The sequence below is a fragment of the Nanorana parkeri genome, unplaced genomic scaffold (assembly GCF_000935625.1).
Source record: "Nanorana parkeri isolate BGI_ZX_2015 unplaced genomic scaffold, ASM93562v1 scaffold873, whole genome shotgun sequence".
Classification (NCBI taxonomy): domain Eukaryota; kingdom Metazoa; phylum Chordata; class Amphibia; order Anura; family Dicroglossidae; genus Nanorana; species Nanorana parkeri.
This window is the reverse complement of record NW_017307141.1, coordinates 48,298-57,501: the sequence shown is the minus strand read 5'-3', so window position 1 is coordinate 57,501 and position 9,204 is coordinate 48,298. Positions and strand designations below refer to the sequence as shown.

At 37.2% G+C, this 9,204-nt stretch overlaps 1 protein-coding gene across 1 annotated transcript in view; it reads right to left on the bottom strand.

Annotated features, from left to right (window-relative positions):
- ZNF521 (zinc finger protein 521) overlaps nucleotides 1–9,204 on the bottom strand; it is a 286,555-nt gene that overhangs the window by 276,654 nt on the left and 697 nt on the right. The gene's annotated exons all lie outside the window — the stretch shown is intronic.

The window sequence follows — 9,204 nt, the reverse complement described above, 5'->3', positions numbered from 1 at the left end:
AAAAAAAAAAAGGCACAAAAAAAAGTAAAAAAAAAAAAAAAAAAAAAAAAAAAGAGAACAACTTAAAACAAACAAAAACGTTTTCTAACAAATGATCGGGTATTCAAAGTGGAGATAGCTTTAGCCTATTCACTAACATTCACTTTGCAAAGTGATCACTCACTACGCTAAATGAAAACAGCCTCTACTCCTTTATTATATGAATCTCAAAGTGTTCATGGACTGTCGAAAGTTAGATAAAATCATACAAATCTTTTTTATTTTTGCATAGAATATTGGAGTAATAACCATGAGTCCCTGATCGTACATCTGTTTTCTTTGCTTTTTTGAAAATAATGCATTATGCAGTATAGCAACTTACCAGTTATATTATTTTTAGAGTTTAGAATTCAAGGTTCATAAAAACTTAAATAAATCTATAATTTTATGTTATTGTTGTTAACCGTAACGATTTCATCCTTGATCAAATTGCGGACTACATCTATGTATACACTATACGCTTTAGTGCAATTGTCAAGCACTAGCCACATCAGGTACCCTGTTCATTTCAATAGAATAGGCATGCTCTGTGCAAAACCAAAAACATAGGCACGTACCCATTTTGGAGGTGCATGTGGGCTGCACTAATATTTCCAGATCATGCATTTCTCATTAAAACAGGACAGAATCACATGGATGTAGATAGAAAACGGTAAATGTGCTGCAACAACATTGCAACTGTACTGCAATGCATAGTCTTTTGCATACCATTAATAAGGTATTATAGCTATGGAATGGGTTAAAGATTTTCATCAAGGGATCAGTGTAGTGGTACAGCCTAGGCAGTAGTATTAAATGCCCACATACTAAAAACGATTGCCATGAAAGACTGATGTAACCTGAAAACACTAGGATTACCACCACCACCATGTACACAGTGGTAAATGCAATAAAAAGGTATTTATGTAACCTTTCCTCATAGCAAACATTTGCATATACAAACTTTTTTTTTTTTTTTTAAATACTCTGTGCTAGCACCGTGCTGGAGAGCTGAACCACTGCTTTCACACAAGAGAGCGTTGCAGGTTTCCAACAATACAATACAACAACAAGACACTTCCTTCTCCACACACTTCTCCAAATCAACAAAAATCATGCTTCTTGAGATGTTGACTGAAGCACTGAACAGAGGGAGTGTCAGGCGACTGAAAGCCCAGGCTGCTTCATTGGTTGTGGGATCAGAGGTCTGGCTCTCTAGACTCGCTGCATTACAATAATATACTTATGGAATTGTCAAGAGCTTCCTATTGAAATCAAACTATGTAAATATGTAGCAATGCACAGTAACAGGTGGCAATGTATGTTCAATGCATGTTCATTATAAGGTCCCATTCACACGTAGCGATTTATCGCGCGATTTCCACCGCGATATCGCGCATTTTTGCCGCGCGATATCGCGAGAAGTCGCCGGCTAATGATATTCAATGGAGCTGTCTTAGCTCCATGTCGCTCGTTGCGGTCGTAAGTCGCTTCTACAGTACCCTTTTTTCGGCGGATTTTGCTTTTTTCTAATGGAGCCCGACGGAGAAGGTCGCGCTACCGTCGCTGGAACATCGCGCTATCCCGGGCGCTGCAAACGGTATGTCGCTACATGTGAATGGGGCATATTGACCTGCCATGCAATGTACAGTGCAAAGCAGGTTAATTTATTTAGACATTTCTATTAAAAATGCACCTTGCCCAAATCCATAACTGTGGTTTCAGAAGCAAGGCCAAAAAAAAGGCCTGTTTGCACAGTCTCATTGTACCCCAAGCTGCACAGAACCCATGTTTTGTTTCAGCACCAATAATAGCTCTATACTATGCTCTATGTACATATGCTGTAAACAAGCAACTCTACATACACATTTGGCCAAAAAATACATAAAATAATAATTCTGTGACCTCCTATCTAACCTTCAAAGAAATGAACAACTTGTTGTATAATAAAAAGGTGAAAAATATTTGATATTTAGAAACTTCTGCACTTCACAAAATACAGATAACAGCTAGGGGGTACACAACTCATTTTACTCGCTTTCATTTCATCTTTTAAAGACAGAAACTTCTAAAAAGGACATTATCTCTGAAGAAGCAGCCAGACTGACTTAATATATGCTGTTTATGTTGGTAATGACTATTCACAAGCCACAATCATGGTAAGACATAATTCCAGGGGTTGTCTTTTGCATACTCATTGTGAGAGAACATGTGCTTAGGCCCCGTCCCCTTCTCTTTATAATTTTATGGTTACAGGTTTATCAAGATACCAAAAAAGGCACTTTGTCAATTGAGGAGCTGCTCCAATCTGGAGAGTTCTGCAAGAAAAATCAGTTGTTATAAACTTACTACTGTTCATAGTAAGCATCCAGTGTGAGAACAGCTTTCAATTAGTTTAAAGCAGAACTCCAGGCTACCCCTGCACAGGAAGGGTTAAGTGCTTGTTTATATGCATCTATATACATATCTCTATATCTGTCTCCACACCTGATTCTCAGGGCCAGCCGGCTCTTAAACCGATCCCTGGAGTGTCTCTCCCCATCCGCTGCTGCAGGTTAAGGATCCTTAATTCATTATGTCCTTTACAGTGTAAAGAAAGGGCATGAGAAGGGACATACCAAAGCTGCAGCAGAAGAGGAAGCAGTGTCCCAGCCCGCCAGATCAGAGCTTTCGGAGAGTATAACAGTTTTTTCTTTTTTTAGAGTAGGCACAAACAAGCACTTAACCCTTGCAGTGGGGCTACCCCCGTACTGGAAAGGTTAAGAATGTTTTTTTTCCTGGAGTTCTTCAACCAATGCAGAACATGTTACACAAAAGAATGCCCCTTTATTTTTGTTTGGATACCTTTCTAACGAAGAGCTTTAGCAAGAGTAGGTCCAATCAAACATTTGATTTAAACGAAAGATATCGACATGGCCAATGGCACAGCAAAGCAACTGACTAGGATTGTGGTGCTGGGATGTGTGTTTGTCTAAAGACAGCCCTGTAAACTAATGTTTTCAGAAATGAACCCAGGAGATTAAGGAAACGGGATCAAAGAGGATACTGAACAAAGTGATGCTTACGTTTTCAGGAATTGGTTTTCATTTCGGTTGCCAAGATTTTAAAGGTTGAGTGTAATACTTACCTGTGAAGGTTTAGAGATGTGGCACATCAATGAACAGTGGCCACAAAGGGCATGTAACCCCTAACAAACGTCTCTTATTTGGTTCCTTTTGGTCTCTCAAATATACAATTCAAAGGATTTGTTATATCTGGGTGCCAGCTGCAGGGTTCATTCCACTTTAACATGTAACTTCAGTATTGCTAAGTTGACATATATAATTGACCTCTAACCTATAAAAGTAAGGTAAACAAGGTGTTTGACTTTTCTCTGAAGACATCATGGGTTTGACACAACTGCCCAATACATCTAAATGTTTTCTCTGTACTATACTACAGCAATTGACTGCAGTTTTGTGGTCAGCAATTCCGATTGTTCATCAACTTGCTCTTGGGATTCACTTACTTTTCTAAGATCCATGACAAAATCTGAGGTCATATTACATGCAACATAATGTGTGTATAATATCCAATCCTCGGAATGAAGAAGCAGCTCCCACAGTTGGGGGAAAAAAAAAAAAAAACCTCAAGCAGCTGCACATATGTGGACTATCTAAGTATCTACTTAATAAAAATAGGTAACAATCTGCAAGGGCTTGGTCACACCACATGCTTTGGGCTGCGTTGGTCAGTGCAGTCGCAACGCATGGACAAGGTAGAAAGCCTTGTTTTCTATTGTCTCAGTTAGCTGGCGACGAGCATTTTATCGAACCACACCTGCCTATGGTTCGATAGAAAGAAAAATAAACAAACAGCAGTTATGCATGTAGTGTACATGAAAAACCGAATAGATTTTAAACAAGCCAGCTTTAAAACTAAAAGATGAACATGTGATTGAAAATTTGGCAGAGATAGGGGAGGGACAGAACCTCAAAGCAAAAAACATTCCTATAATTTTTGACCACTTAATAAACCCCTCTGTTTAGTCACCTAGAGAATGATATGATTTTAGTAGCACATGGTCATTTTTAAACTCGATGAGCAAGTTTTTCTAACCAAAATTTTAGTTACATTCTATGATTTAATGGCACAATGGACTAAATCCATTCATTTTGCAAATAAAATGAGTTTCTGCAGTAGAAACTTAATTCCCCTATTTATACAGGGTTTTTTTCAGTAGATGTAAAATCCATATTTACTGGATTTCTGCATTTATTGAAAACAGGGCAGTAAACTACAAAAGAACATAGAACACATTAGCAGAGAATCAATAGGTTAGCAAGCCAAAGCAAAAACATATTCATATGCGGCATGTTTTCATATGTGGATCTAAACTCTTAAAATACTACTTTAAAGTTAACTTTATTTATGAATGTCATTAATGCCTATTGTATAGGTGGCATGTGGATTTGGTCCTTATTTATGAGACTGTTTATTCATACGCTTTTATACGAGGTCTGATCGCAGGAAAGGTAACAGGGATTGTTGACTTTCTCTTACCCTGCAATGTTAACATAAAATACATTTGAATCAATAACTTCTAGAACAAATAAGGCAGAAAACCTGCTCCTTTCCACAGATACCTGAACTCCCTAGGCAAAAGAAACATATGGCTATATTACTGATAGGATTAGAAAGTTACATTTTCCCAGTGGACAGTGTTGACTTTTGACAGCTACAGGAGCCATTGGAAAATAAATCTGAATACATTGACAGTAAAAAAATAATTTAAAAAAAACCCATACCACTTTCTTTTCCATTATACATTTTGATTTTAAAATATGTAAGTTTTCAAACTAATTTTACTTGAGCTTGAGATAATGCTACAGCAAACCAGAAATGGAGAAAAAAAAAAAAAGTTCCAGCCCCATACTGTAACCACGTCAGACATCAACAATGTGTGGAAACAATTAATGGGACACAGACATCTACAAAGCCATTCTAAAATCACAACTAGCCAAAGTTGAAGGGGAAAAAATACTCTTAAGGAGGAGGAGATAAAAAAGGGACCAAAACAATTTATCTCCATTTAAAATGGAGGCGTAGATCATTATGGCAAGTGTGGCTATGTTAAGAAAGAAGGCTTCTAACTTTTTTTAACCAAAGATCTACCCAAGTGAACAGGAACACAGCACAACTTTGATCGGCTACACATGAACAGCTTTTGTTTTAATTCTCCTATGTACTATTTATAAGATGTATGGCAGAATCGTTATTATATTATTTTTTATACACAAGATCATTAATAAATATGTTCTCAACTGACAAAAATAACGGCACCAATCCAAATTTGATCTCATGGGCAGCTGGGCAATCACAGATCTCCAAAATACAAAGCTTAACAATAAAAGAGGGAAGAGAAAGAAAAAAAAAAAAAAAAAAAAAAAAAAAAAAAAAAAAGGGGAAAAAAAAAAAAAAAAAAAAAAAAAAAAAAAAAAAAGGCAAAAAAACTAGTTTAAAAAAAAAACAAATATGCTGACGATTCTGCTGGCGTTAAAAGCATCACTACATTTAAAATGTGCTACAAAGTTATGCAGACTGAAACAACACAATATGCATTAGCTGTTAAGACTCACATAAATCCAAAATAAATGAATACATGGATACATTTAGTGAAATTAACCTTTGCACAAAATAAGCACTTTAATGTAGTAATGATAATTGCTTTATAAAAAGGCAAACAAAATGCTTACGAGTAGAGGCTGATGAATAGGCTGTCTATAATGAAAGTGAACTTTGCAGTAAGGTCAGTGTAAATGAATAACAATGTGACAAAAATGTCAATAGGAATGAGTTCAGTGAAGAACTTCCAATCTTTCATTCACAAAGCAACATGTTCCAACCACATGTGCCAAAGCTTACAGACAGAAAGAATTCTGGGTGCATTTACATCCCAATTCCTCTGAATGCTGAACAGATCAGTAACCATGACTTTTAATGTACGATATAGCTTTTTATATGGACTGGACCAATACAGAAGTTGTACTTGATACAGAAGTGATCATACTTGAAATACCTTATGACCTTTCAAGTATGTGTTGTATTTTTTCCTTCACATAGACTCATGGCTAAAAAAAAATTAAAAAAACCTTAATCTTTTTCATCAAGGAGTAGAAACTATACAGCCACAAATGCAGTTCAGTGTTCTGAATGCACTAAGACCCACTATTGTAACATTTTAGGATTTCTACTATATATTGTAAAGTGATCCCATAAGGGAAAACAAGTTTCTCCTGCGTTTGTAGGCATGATGTGGAGGGTAATTACAAGAAACTAAAAGCTACGGGTGCTCTGACTCAAAGAAATATGTAGGTCAATTGTAATAAATCTCCACCTCTATTTCTGGTACAACTGGGATAATGAAGATCCTGTGATAAGCAGCTTTGACAAGCCATAGCCTGGTGGTATATTACAATTTAATAATTTCTATATTAAAAAGTAAAAATGTAATGCATGTCATAAAAAAAAAATGTTTTCCTTTGAAAACACAGTAGGCCTTCACTCCAGGTATAGAGTTATACCGAGCTGTAAACCTTAAGCTTAATGATTTACCTTACTTTTTTGAGATTGTCTTAGGTGACACCAGAATTGATGGTGACAATTCTCCATTTACCATTCTGATTAGTGGAGTACGTGGGCATAGCAAGTGACAGAAAAAAAAAAACACAACACATTGATGAATATTAATATACCGAAGGCCATATCAAGATACGCGTGTACAATAAATAGATCCACTGAATTTGTAACTATTTGATTACATAACTAATAGACTAGAAGACAGCTGAAACAACAAATGCAAAAAGGGGAACATGCATATTGATTATAGGACCTTGAATTCTGAACATTACTATATAAACCGTGAAGGCTAGGTCCGCTCACTAGTTTTTGTCTGTCATCAGTTACATAAGTGAGGGTATGCCCTTTTAATGATCACTCAAAATTAGTGATACATACAAATCTTTAACTTTTGTGACACAAAAGGTTAAAAAAAAAAAAAAAACCCCACACTTAAAAAAAGTGACTGATACAGATTGCCATAAAACAAAAAACAGCCTGGCATATTCATTTCAACAGAAAGATTTAGAGCCAGAAGTCGAACACTGAAATCATCTACCATGTTGTTGCTTTATTGGATTATATTTTACTATTGCTAACCTATACAATAAGGCCGCAGATCCTTGAAATATCTATGTTGACAGAAGACTTACGTGCATGCACACAACTACTGTCCATGTAGATACTCATAACGGGAGCTAACCGCACACAAGACACAATTTACAGCATGAGTATGCAGTGCTAAACAGAAAAAAACCCTTTATACCAACCCCATACTATTTACTGGCACATTCAATAGGCAAATATTTTTGTAAATGACGGAAGTAGTGTTTATAAAAGTCAGACTGATTCTTGATAAAAGGTTTATTACAAAAACCGACAGCAAGGAAGCCTTCAGTTGCAAACAGACGCAGGATCTAAACACACAGCGAGCTTAAATTATTTAGTAAAACATACATAATATATATCTCGAGACTGTCACTGTACAAAACTATTATGCAGTATATTAAGCACAAATGCAACGTGTTGTATTAAAACACATAACAAATATAGTGACTTATGTGGGGTACACTGCTAAAACTTAAATGAAACCATTGAGCCCATTCACACAAAAAAAAAATACATTTGAAGAAGAAAAAAAAAAAAAATCATTGTATGTACAGTGTATTTGTATATGATCTGCTGGTTGTGTTTAAACTGGATTCTAAAAGAAAAATACATGTGACAAAAAGGCAATGCTTAATCTGCCACATAACTGTAACAGTCAGACAAAAGTTTAATGGAGTACAGGATGAAGATAGAAAGGAAAAAAAAAAAAGAAGTTGCAGTAGCAGGCTCTCTCTTGTATCTTTAATTCCACTCTTAGTCCTTGGTTAATGAGGTAGAAGCACAGCCACTTTGAAGTGACTCTCCCCAGTAAGAAGTACAGTGAAAGGGTTAACTGGTGGTAACGTGCTGCAATTCTACACTCCAGAGCAGACTCTAGCATTCCAGAGGGCCTAGCACAGCTTTCAGTGCAACCACAACAAGCCACCCTTTGTCCTCCTCCTCCCCGGGTAGTCTCTCCTTTCTCTCACACACATACACCAGGTCCAGCACGCTGCCCTGACCATTTCATCAGACAGCCTTAAGCTACAGGCTGTGGCTCAAATGGCAGATTTTTGGTAGTACCATCGTGCAGCCAAGATCGCCGCCGATTGTTAGCAATTGCCACACACACGGTTGCACATAGCAGCAACCGATCGTGCGATCGGTAGCAATTCATCACTATTAAGTGTCAGACTACAACGTTCCCTATCGATCAATAAATCGCAAGCGGCCGAATTTAGCAGCACTATTGCAGTACCAAACAGTCAAGCATATTTGTTTTATACATAGCTGAAAATCTAAAATAATAACCAGAAATAAAAATATGATAATGTATCAGAAGGCATGTGACTGTAAATACAGGACGGCACACAAGTTAACCCCAGCACATTTTTTTGTGTGTGATAAGAAGATAAGGGGGGCAGAGTGTGGTCAGTAGCAGGCGATGCCCTGGCACAGAAGGGCACTAGGCAAGCAGCTCACTGTACTGCTTCCTCTCTCTTTCTGCTCCTACACGGCTTCCCCTGTACAGACTCCTGCAGCAGGCGAGCCGCCCGGCCGTCACGTGACCAGACGCCTCCAAACTCTCCACATTCCAGCACAGTTTTCTGAAGCTCAGCGATCAATAAACTTCGCTTGAGGTGACTGTAGCCATATTAGTGCACTATTGCAACAACACGGTCCAGTCCTCTCAGTGAGACCTTTTTTTTTTTTTTTTTTTTCTTACTTGCACTCACAGCCAATTTTTCAAGACAAGCTTTTGAGGGTTTACAACCCCTTCCTTCTAAGCTCCAAGAAGTACTGAGACACAAAGGGTTATTTTTCAGAGATCAGTCTCCTACAGTTTTCTTAACGTTTTGCTAATTTTTGTGTATCGGACCCTAGAAGAAGCGGGTAGGCCCCGAAAACATTAAAAAATTTTGCAAAAAAAAAAAAGGAAGTATAACGGACATTACCCAACTCTGTCGCTATAAACTTTGCTTGTAACACCACCCCTGCCCC